Genomic DNA, 10,992 nt, shown 5'->3' with positions numbered 1-10,992 from the left:
CCTCGATTTATTCTATTACCCGAAATGTTGATGGTAACGCCAATAAAACCTACTGCCTTCATGTGGTACAACTTGGCAAGAATGGGCATGGTGCCACACACGCGTCTGGGCGCAAGGTCGACCACAATGCTCCCCCAAGCTGTCGCTCATTTTCATTACTTCTTGAACGTATTCCCAAATATTTGCGTTCGGCAAAATGAACGTTGTTCATTCTCCTTCTCAGTTACACTGTAATAAAGTATCTTTAATGTAGAGAATTTATCCAAAATATCATATTAAACAGAGCAGTGGAGACGAAGGGTGCTGAAAAAGCAACTGAAAAAAAAAAACGCTCATATTTTCGTCACGGACGTCTGTGTTCTACTCGGTTCCCCGCTGCCCTAGTGGCCCCGTACCCAAGTTACGCCATCGACAGCAGCCCACAGGATGCATCAACACAGGTAACCTATGCACCCACGCCCTCTCGAAGTCTCGAGTCTCTGTGCCCATTCCCCTTCGACCAAAACTATCCCCGTTTTCGAGCTTCAAATTTCAATGCCCATGTCTCTTCAATCAAAATTTTCTAGAAAACAAACTTAACATTTCTACTTTCATACACTTCTATTTAAATTGTTACGGTCTAAACTTACGGCCTAAAATATTTGGCCCTTCAACCAAAAGCTGTTTACATTCTCGGACTTCAGACTTCTACAGCCACGCCCTGTCAACCAAATCTGAAGCCAAAATCCCTAAAATCATTTGAATTTGCATTTATAAAGAGTTCTTGAATAACCTATTTGTTCGATGTAAAAACAAACAGCATATTTATAAATCAGTCAACGTTTGAGTATCAAGAGCCACACCAGTATTTCCGAATAAATTTACTGCGCAACTCAGCGCAAAAACAACAGCATGCATCTGTCAACTGTGAGCATTCACGGCCAACTGCATTCGTTGCAAATATTCTATAGAACAGCACAGGCACAGAAGAAGCAAGTGATCATTTTCGTTCTGGGTTTAATGGAAGGGATGCAAAGAGAAATATATTAATCTTACATGTAATTAACACCATGAAAACAACTTGGAAAATATCAACACAGATACAAATATGAGTCGGACAAACAAAAATGGAAGAAAGACGCATAAGAACCTGAGAAATATAGCATAAAGAAACAAATACAAGATGACGACCTCTCCCACTCATACCTAGTCATTGTACCCAAAAGATACATATACAAACACACATATATATAATGTATATATATATATATATATATATATATATATATATATATATATATATATATATATATATATATATATAATATATACAGAGAGAGAGAGAGAGAGAGAGAGACAGACAGAGAGACAGACAGACAGACAGACAGACAGACAGACAGACAGAGAGAGAGGCCTTTTCACTGAGAGAAACAGCATCAGAACGTCTTGGTCTTTTAGTGATCAGAGAGGATGCAGAGATGAGGTTACTAGCCACATTCCACTACACAAATATAATTATGACTACCATTGTTATCTAACTACCAGGTACATACTTCATTGCCTAGGACAATAGATGCATAGTGGGTGGAGAGTGGCCATCCTTGCCCAGGAGCTGAACCAGGGTCCCTTTGCTTGGTGTGTACACGCTGCAAATCACAGCACTTTCTCTCTCTCTCTCTTTATATATATTGTTACGTGTGGGCTTTGGCTAATGAGTTTTTTAATTATTTACTGTAATTTAATGTAGGCCTGCTCCTCCAAAGACACACGCAAACTGTCAATTGAAGCTAAAAGTTACCCCCAGAAGACAGACAATTACTTAATTGGATTAGGTCGCCAGTTGAAACCACAATTGAATGATTGGATTATTTCTGTAACAAATAAATTACATCAAATCCCTTCGTTAACCCCCTAGTCCCAACAAAGAAAAATGTGCTGTGATATCGAGGGAAATTTCATGAACCACTTAGCCGACATCAGACACAGCTAATTTTCCCTGCTTCTTTGAAGAATAACACAACGGCTCGTATACTAACGGCTACCATACAAAGTTTAGTATTGGTAAATGCTATTTCTCTTCCAAACAATGGTGATGTCAGGATCCAAGGCTTGACTGAATTTTTACTTACACTTGACTTTCCCTAATTCCTACTTACTGCACGGGAATAACTTATGCAATTTCACTAGGCAATGGTCATTATTCATAAACTAGACTTCATAAAAGCAATATGGTTATACCAGGTTCTCTCGTAAATGGGGGCTGAAGGGGGAAAAATTGGAAAAAATAAGCACAGTGGAAAAGATACTAGAAAATTGATGAAAATCTTGTCACTTCCAGACTTGCCTTCACGTGGGTTGCTTGCGCAATTGCAATGGACGCCCAGGAGTTGGAGCAACGCGTTATGTCTATTCACTTAGTAAAACAACAGACAGGAAAGGACAGTGGACAGAGTTACTCAGAGCACGGATGCGTGCTCTTTTTATGACGGTCGGTCTCTCTCTCTGCCAGCGTCAGGTCAGGTCACTGTTGTTCCCGTCAGCAACGCTTGTATGTAGCCTCCGGCAGTCTGAAAATTTGACAAAACATCACCGAATGCATAGATCAGGGAAAAAGGAAGCTTAGGACCACCTTCACTAGAGGCGACTTGGTAAAACCCTCCCTGTGGGTTAGGTCCCTTAATGCTAACCTATCCACTACTAAAGGATGTTACTTTTTTAAAAAACACAGCCTACCTCCCTGCCCACGTTCTTCTAGCTTCGACAGAGACGCTGTCCTGTCTTTGTTGGAATAATATCCCTACTAAAATAATGCAGAGGGGTGAACAGCAGAATATTTATATATATATATATATATATATATATATATATATATATATATATATATATATATATATATATATATATATATATATATATATATATATATATATATATATATATATATATATATATATATATATATATATATATATATATATATATATATATATATATATATATATATATATATATATATATATATATATATATATTATTTGCTGATAAATTTTTTTCCAGATATGTATGTAACTGTAGCTGTAGTAATCACAATGCCATCTTAACATCTCGATGTTTCCCAATTTTGAAAAAGCAGGTCACTGTGAAACCTAAGATCCAAATGAAGAACTAAATGAAGAAATTCTGACTTCTGGGCAAGATTCGAACCCGCATTCAGGTTAGGTGGATAATGTTACTTAGTTCTGTTATCTCGGATGCACGTTCGAATCTTGCCCGGATATCAGAATTTCTTCACTTCAATCTTAGGCTTTGTAGTGACAAGCGTACCTAAAATATGATACATTTGAGAAGATAAAAGAGAGAGAGATAGAGAGAGAGAGATAGTTCTCAAGGCCAAGTGGTTACCGAGTCACCTCACAAGCGGGGGCCCTTAGTTCGATCCCGTGGGAATGGAGTACACAAGATTTAGTCATCCGGTTTTCTGCTAATCCTATTGTCCCCGTGGGTGGGGGTAGTGCTAGCACTGCATCTCACATGGTGCACTGTTAGGTTCTTTGCAGCGTCGCTTCGGACCCTAGCTGCAACCCTTTTCATTCCTTTTACTGTACCTTCGTTCATATTATCTTTCTTCCCTCTTACTTTCCACCCTCTCCTAACAATTGCTCCATAGTGCAACTGCGAGGTTTTCCTCCTGTTATACCTTTCAAACTGCCTTTACTGTCAATTTCCCTTTCAGCGTTGAATGACCTCATAAGTCCCAGCGTTTGGCCTTTGACCGAAATTTTATATTCCGATTCCGATAATCCTATTGTGCTTTTGCTGAACTAAGCAAATACAACTAGAAAAAATACGCCTCAGTTTCTTGTTACGATAAAAAAAATGCTGTAACTCGCGATTTCTTATTCACATTATCAGAGACTGACGTTACAATAGCAATGGTCATCAACGAGGTAATTTGCGATGAGTACTAAGTCTGTGCATAGATCTGAATGAGAGAGCTCAATTTCCTATATGACTGCACCATTAATATAAAAAATGAGAAATTACTACATATATTATAATGGTTAATATACAAACTGGAATTTTATTAAGATAAGTCTCGCTGTTCCAAAAAGAATATCGAATGAAACAGTGAGGAATAATGGAAATGTTAAAGCAAAAACAAAAAAGAAATTAATTAACGAAAACATCATTTACATCATTTACAGTTTTCAGTAAAATGCTTCAACAAATAAGAAAAAGAAAAGAAAAATATGTGAAATACCGCCTCTAAAGCTAATACTAACATGTGAACGAAATATTATAGTCCCGAGCAGTCATACAGAAAGACCAGATGGATATGCCCCACCCTGTTATCTTCAAAAGCATATAATATATTCTTCCCTCTCTTCACTGCCTACTACAGTATGATCACCACTTACCTTCTCTCTCCCTCTCCCTCTCTCTGTCTCTGTCTCTCTCTGTCTCTCTCTCTCTCTCTCTCTCTCTCTCTCTCTCTCTCTCTCTCTCAGATAAGGAACCTCTTTTATTATATCCAATTCAACCGAGGGGAACACCCGATTTATACATTAAAAATGCCATCTATCAGGCAAACAGCACAGATCTCGCTTATCGTGTGCAAGAATGCAACACAGGACGTAGACATACCACATCTCCCTTCTGTGGTGATTCAGTCCGTCCAAAAATTAACATATGCTAACGGATCGCATTTCTATGGTCTTTGATTCAAAAAAGTCCATACATGAACCTCATGTTCTAAGCTACGAAACCTCAACTTCATTTCGCAATAAAAAAAAAAAAAAACTATATACTGCAACTCCTTCAAGTGCGACTTTTAACGAAAAGATCTAGTACTTCATTCCATCGGCATGTGAGCAACTCTATTATTAGAGCGTTACTCCACTTTGGATAATACAGTAATTCTTACCTTTCGCAATATGGACCTTGGTCAAGTAAAAACTTCGCCTCTTACAACCCGTAACCATTCTCTGAGTAATTAGAATTGTCAAAGTTGTACAGAACAACACAGACTGCAGATTAAAAGTAGATGAATGCTCGGGTAACACTAAATGTTCAAAACTTTGTACTTGCTGTACCCACCTGCCAATTCTTCCCATCACGAAAATGTTTCAACATTACTTTTTTTTATTTCAAACTTAGGGATATATGTCAGGCCAATCTCTTAAGTTCGCCAAACAAAATAACATACAATCTACGATGAACATTATAATGAGCTATCCCAAACGGTGATTAAACCTACAGATGATTTAGTTTGTGATTCTACAATGAAAAGAAAGTTTCACAATTTTATTTAACTGACAAACGTGCTATAACGGAGATCATAAACTTGGTAATGAGATCCAAGAAAGCTATGGCATAAAAGATTGATTGATTTAAGAAATTTAGGCTGTCAGGACAACCACTGAGGCACTTTCTGCCATTCAACGCTTTAGCCAGTAAGATGGTGTTGGAGTGGTTGGAGAGCATGATAAAGAGATTCATAAAATAGAGGAGATGAAGCCCAAGGATCTAAAGGTAGAACTAGGAGAAAACCGCACAGCTGCACTAGGAAGTAATGGTTAGATCCCAAGTTTGAAGAAAGGCAGCGGGAGTGGCGATAAAGCAATGTGCTAAAAAATGGGAGCAGCCTACAGGGTAAGTAACAATAGAGACATTCCGAATTTTGAATACTTTTTCTGAGAGGCGTCATTTGTTTGAAATACTTTGGTTTAGACCCTATTTGCCTTCTGAAAAAAGTGTTCTCATTTCAGTAACTATTCTTCTTCTCCCTAAATACTGCAGTATTTTAATGTGACTCTGCAAATTACGAAACTTCATTATGTGATGTCCAAAACATTCTAAGAAAAGTTGTAATTCAAATTTGGTAGTAGTCGGCCGCATTTATATATATATAAAAAAAAAAGCGCCTTACCCCAAAAAATTGCTACAAAAGGTTTTGCAACTGATTATTGTAGTATCAGGCGTGCTGAATAACGTATCAAAAGTCTTCTACAATCTGACCATGCAAGAGGTCTGATTTCCAAGATGGGTATTGTTTCAATATGGCGTCTATAATAGCCCATAAATCCTTAAAATGCCCATTACTCTTCATTATTCATACTAGTTAAGAAATGCTGGAGCCTAACACCTTATTTTGGGAATCTGGAAGCCCATTTAGCATATCTGCATTATATTGAAATGATTATATACTCCCAAAATCCAAGATGGCGGACCAATATGGCCCCCATACTATGAAAATCTCCATTATTCATTTTACTGTAATTTATTTTATACAAGTAAATTTAGTGTCTAAACACCTGTTTTGGTGATTTGGAAATCCAAAGAGCATCTGTATTACAGTATACTGTAGTAAGCCTAATTACATATATACAAAATTTAATATGGAGGATCAATATGACTGCCAAACAAAAAAAAGTTATTAATTATTTCAGCTCATGTAGCAAAGGGTTACACTGACGCTCTAAAAGTAACTGGGCAGTTCCTGACATGACAGGAGTGTATTCAGTATTGAACACTAGCACATCTTGAGTGAGACATGATTTCAGTGGTACTCAACCAATGTACAAGTGGGAGAAATTAAAGAATGAACGCAAAAATGAGTTTGTTACAGAAACTCACATATTAACTCATAGTGTTATGGGAAGAACACATAGAAAGCCTAAGGGGCCTATTCCATGAGTGAGGGCTACATCAGAAGCAGTCAAATGGAATTCTTTGGACACAAGGTAAGCTGTAATAGGATCACCACAGATGAAGCAATGATGAAGATCCAGAATGTAGCATCACCAATGACCATGACACAAGTGAGATTCTTTCTACAGGAAGTTTGTGAACAACAACAGAAGTCTTGCAACACCTTTGACAGATCTAGTGAAGAAGGGACAACCAAACAAAGTGTAATGGAAGGAACCTCAACAAAAGACATGGTTTGAAATGAAAGCAGTCTTTAGGAAATGCACCAATTACTTAAGTACCAGACTTCAACAGGACTTTTACAGTGAATGAAGGACTAGGAGGTATACTACTGCAAGAGGTTATTGATATAGCATATTTCCAACTTCTTATGCAAGTAGGAAACTCAAGAAGAGAATGAGTGCAACTACTGTTCCGTTGAAAATGAGAGTCTAGTGATAACATCTGCAGTAAAGAGATTCCATCTGTGTCTGTGTGGAGCAGATTTTGTGATAGAGACAGACCACAAGCAACTTGGTTTATTCAACATTGCAAGATCAAAAGTCAAAGCATTATGAGATGGGCCATAGCACTAGAGCTACATGTTTCAAGTGGAGAGCAATCCAAGAAAGCTCAGCATGTACGAAGATTACCTCAGCAGGCTACAGTAAATTAAAAAAAAAAATCATGAGAGAAACTTCCCTAAGTCGGAGTAGGATGTCAAACCATAATTTTTGAGATTATCATTTTCCTTTTTACAGTTGCCCAGCACCGTTTCCTGCTGCAGTGTCGAGAAAAAGAGATAAAAAAAAAACTCAGTAATTTCCTCTTACGTTCTACAATCATCGACGTAGTTTATGTTAATTTCATACATATGTTTAGTTTGAGGAAATGTTTACTGATAAGGGGTTAATGAGATTTTATTAAATTGTTACCATGCTGAAAAGGACGTTAGTTACGATTTGCTCAGAGGTTTAACTAATTTGTTTATTTAAGATATTTCTAGATTGCTTGAGTTGAACAAGATTATGTAATGTCTACTTCGGAACGAAAGCGAACACCAGAATCGTCGAGTAATGGCGCAACTATATATATATATTAGCTAAGGAGGAGAAAAGAGCAGTAGGGCAAACAGACAAAAGACAGAAGAAATTCCTGGAAACCTGCCGCTCAACTGAAGCAGAGAGGAGAACACTGTCACAGTTTGCAGGAATTTATTTTACCATTACCTGGAAGTACAGAGTTATTCTTAGCAAAAGTTCCCCGGTTTACTAGTGATGAGCCACATCTTATGATCAGTAACAAAAGCCACTGTGTGAATAAATTTTATATTTTTATCTTTTATTCAGTGTTTTAATTACACAGTTATAGAGCCACTGCTAATCATATGTATAAAACTGCGTTTGGAGGGAGGAAAGCTTGCAGTAGTAAGTAAATATGGCCAGCAATTAGAAAAGAGTATACGAAAAAAAGGAGTGTGAATTGGTAGTTGGTTGGGTGTGAAAAAAAGTGAACGCAAAATTAGGTTACAAACAAACAAACAAAAGGATGGCATTGCTGCAGAAAGGTGTTCAGAAAGTGATTTTATTGCTGAAAATATCTGGTTTCCAAAGTAGGATTTTCAAAAGTATGCTTGAGGTAAAGATGATGTTGAGGAAGATAGCTGGTTATGATATATATATATATATATATATATATATATATATATATATATATATATATATATATATATATATATATATACACAGTATATTTGTATATGTGTGTATATATATACAGATAGATAGATATTGTAACGAATTCCGTTACTAGTTCTTTCTAAAGAGCCACCTTAAAACTATCTACTCCTATTAAGTGGAGAGATAGCCACTGGAACAGCAAAAATGAAACTCAAAACACGAACAGGATGGGCAAAATAAACACTATGTATAAAACCGTTAATAACAAATATATTTATACACAAATGGGTACCACCTTAATTACATAATCACCTGAAAAGGAAAGGACTACACACCTTACAAGTAATAAACACATTCTCCTGGCTAACAATCGTACCAACTGAAGGAGAGAAAGCAATAGGAGAAGGTGGGAAGACACAAACACCCTATGGCAAAAAATTATCACAAATGCACGACAGGAAAGGGTAGTGAGAGAGAGAATCCTTAAACCTAGCTAAATATAATAATTCCCTACACCTACTAACAAACCAAAAATACACAATTTCATCATAACAACTGCAGATTCCTAATGAGTAAATAATGTTGACTGGCGATCCGGTAAATCAATATATTGATACTGCAGACTAGCGATAAAATAATCCTATAACCCTATGGGTCACACACATAGGGTCAAACTCTCCTGGACTGATGCTCATTAGCAAAAGTCCACCAACAATATTTATTACGAGGGTAATAAAAATATTAATAGTGGCTTAGACTTCTTCGCCGCTGAAGCGCCGAGTGGCAACCTCAAGGATACATTGGAACAGTGAGGCAAAAGCAGTGCAACAGCGTACAAAAAATGATCGTCCCTTACGACCACTGACGAGCCAAGACACCTGAGCGGTATGTCTCACTCAAGCCAAACAGGCAAGACACAAAGTCTCTCTCTCTCTCCCTTCTCCTGGGATTCAAAGAAGCTGCAGATACTGCCAGTAATGCCTACGACGTCCAAGAACCCTTCTGCTGGGAGGCTGCACAAAGATTAAAAGTCCTTCGGATGCCCTGTCATCGAAGAAAACACACACTGCCAAACAGTAACCGCTGAACATCCCCACACACGCTCGCAAATATGGAAACAGAAGAAAAACATACAAATGGATGGGAGAGTCCAAAGATGGTTAACAGCGAATCACCTCCTAAACAAGGTGATTAAATAATAAAGTGGAAACCAAAAGTGAACATAAGTAAAAAGACTTTACAAAGCTACGTTAATTTCTGACATCAAAACCAAAAGCAAAGTAAAATTAATTACATTAATCATCCAACACTAAAACAAAACTGAATTACGTTAATATAAGAATAGCAAAACCAAACAGGGCCCATAACATGAACCACTCAATCAACATTACAATATATATATATATATATATATATATATATATATATATATATATATATATATATATATATATATATATATATATATATATATATATATATATGTGTGTGTGTGTGTGTGTGTGTGTGTGTATGTGTTACACCTACAGATTCAACATTCCTTTCGAAATGCTACGTAACATGTTTTGCGGCCTAACTTCAGGAAACGTGGTAACCCGCAACCCTCTCTCTCTCTCTCTCTCTCTCTCTGGTGCTCAGCACTCAACCCGTGCATCTCTCTCTCTCTCTCTCTAACACTATCCTCAAAATGGATATTCTAAGGAAACACAATCTTTCCTACATAAATAGATTTATTATCAAACAAACCCAACAAGTAATGAATTAACGAAAAAAAAAAATTAAAATGCATAATAAATGAATGATCAAGTCAAAATAGTCTAATTCAAGATTTAACCTTACTCTGGCTAAAAGCCTTTACACTCAAAACTCCCACACATTCCGTCTTAGACATTATACGTCTAGTCTTAAAGTCAACCAGACTGAAACAACCACTAACTGCAAAGATTGCAGTGTTCTTTCTCTATCACCACAGCACTCCCACAGACATCTGTCGAAAATGAAACAAACCGTAATCTCCCACAAATACAGTACACAAGTACATGACATAATAATGAAAATCTAAAATGCATGGTTAACTAATATCAAATCAGAACACAATAAAATAGAATATTAAAGTGACATAAATGACTATGTCCAATTCTCCCCACAAATTCATAAGTGTATTGGATATGGTAAATTCACGAGTTCACAGTCCACACACAAAAAAAAAAAAGAAGTCTGGATTTACCTTAACTGCCGGTTTCTAAGAGATTGGAAGCACACAAGGCCACGTCTGGACGATATCGCTCTCGCTTAGTTAATAATCAATCAGACCTAACTTTTGGGCACAATTAGACACAATCTCCATTTTTCTAACGCACGAACTTACGTACTTGCATACCAACTCGGTCGGTTGCCTCACATATCAGCGTCAATATTGTGTGTTCATCGAGCCAAAACAGCTGAAGCAATTGAACTATCTGCTGACTGCAGTGATTTTGCATCTGTGTCACCGTCCAAAGTACCACTCTGTAGCATCTCTTTCCTTCATCACACTATGACTGAATATGCACAGTAAATTTAAAATGAAACACATTTCCTTATATAGTGCTCAGCCACCCCATAAGAGTGTCTCGCTCTTTTAATGGCGAACTAAAGTAAAAGC

Source organism: Macrobrachium rosenbergii, chromosome 16 (assembly GCF_040412425.1).
Source record: "Macrobrachium rosenbergii isolate ZJJX-2024 chromosome 16, ASM4041242v1, whole genome shotgun sequence".
NCBI classification, from domain to species: domain Eukaryota; kingdom Metazoa; phylum Arthropoda; class Malacostraca; order Decapoda; family Palaemonidae; genus Macrobrachium; species Macrobrachium rosenbergii.
This window is presented reverse-complemented; position numbering follows the sequence as displayed.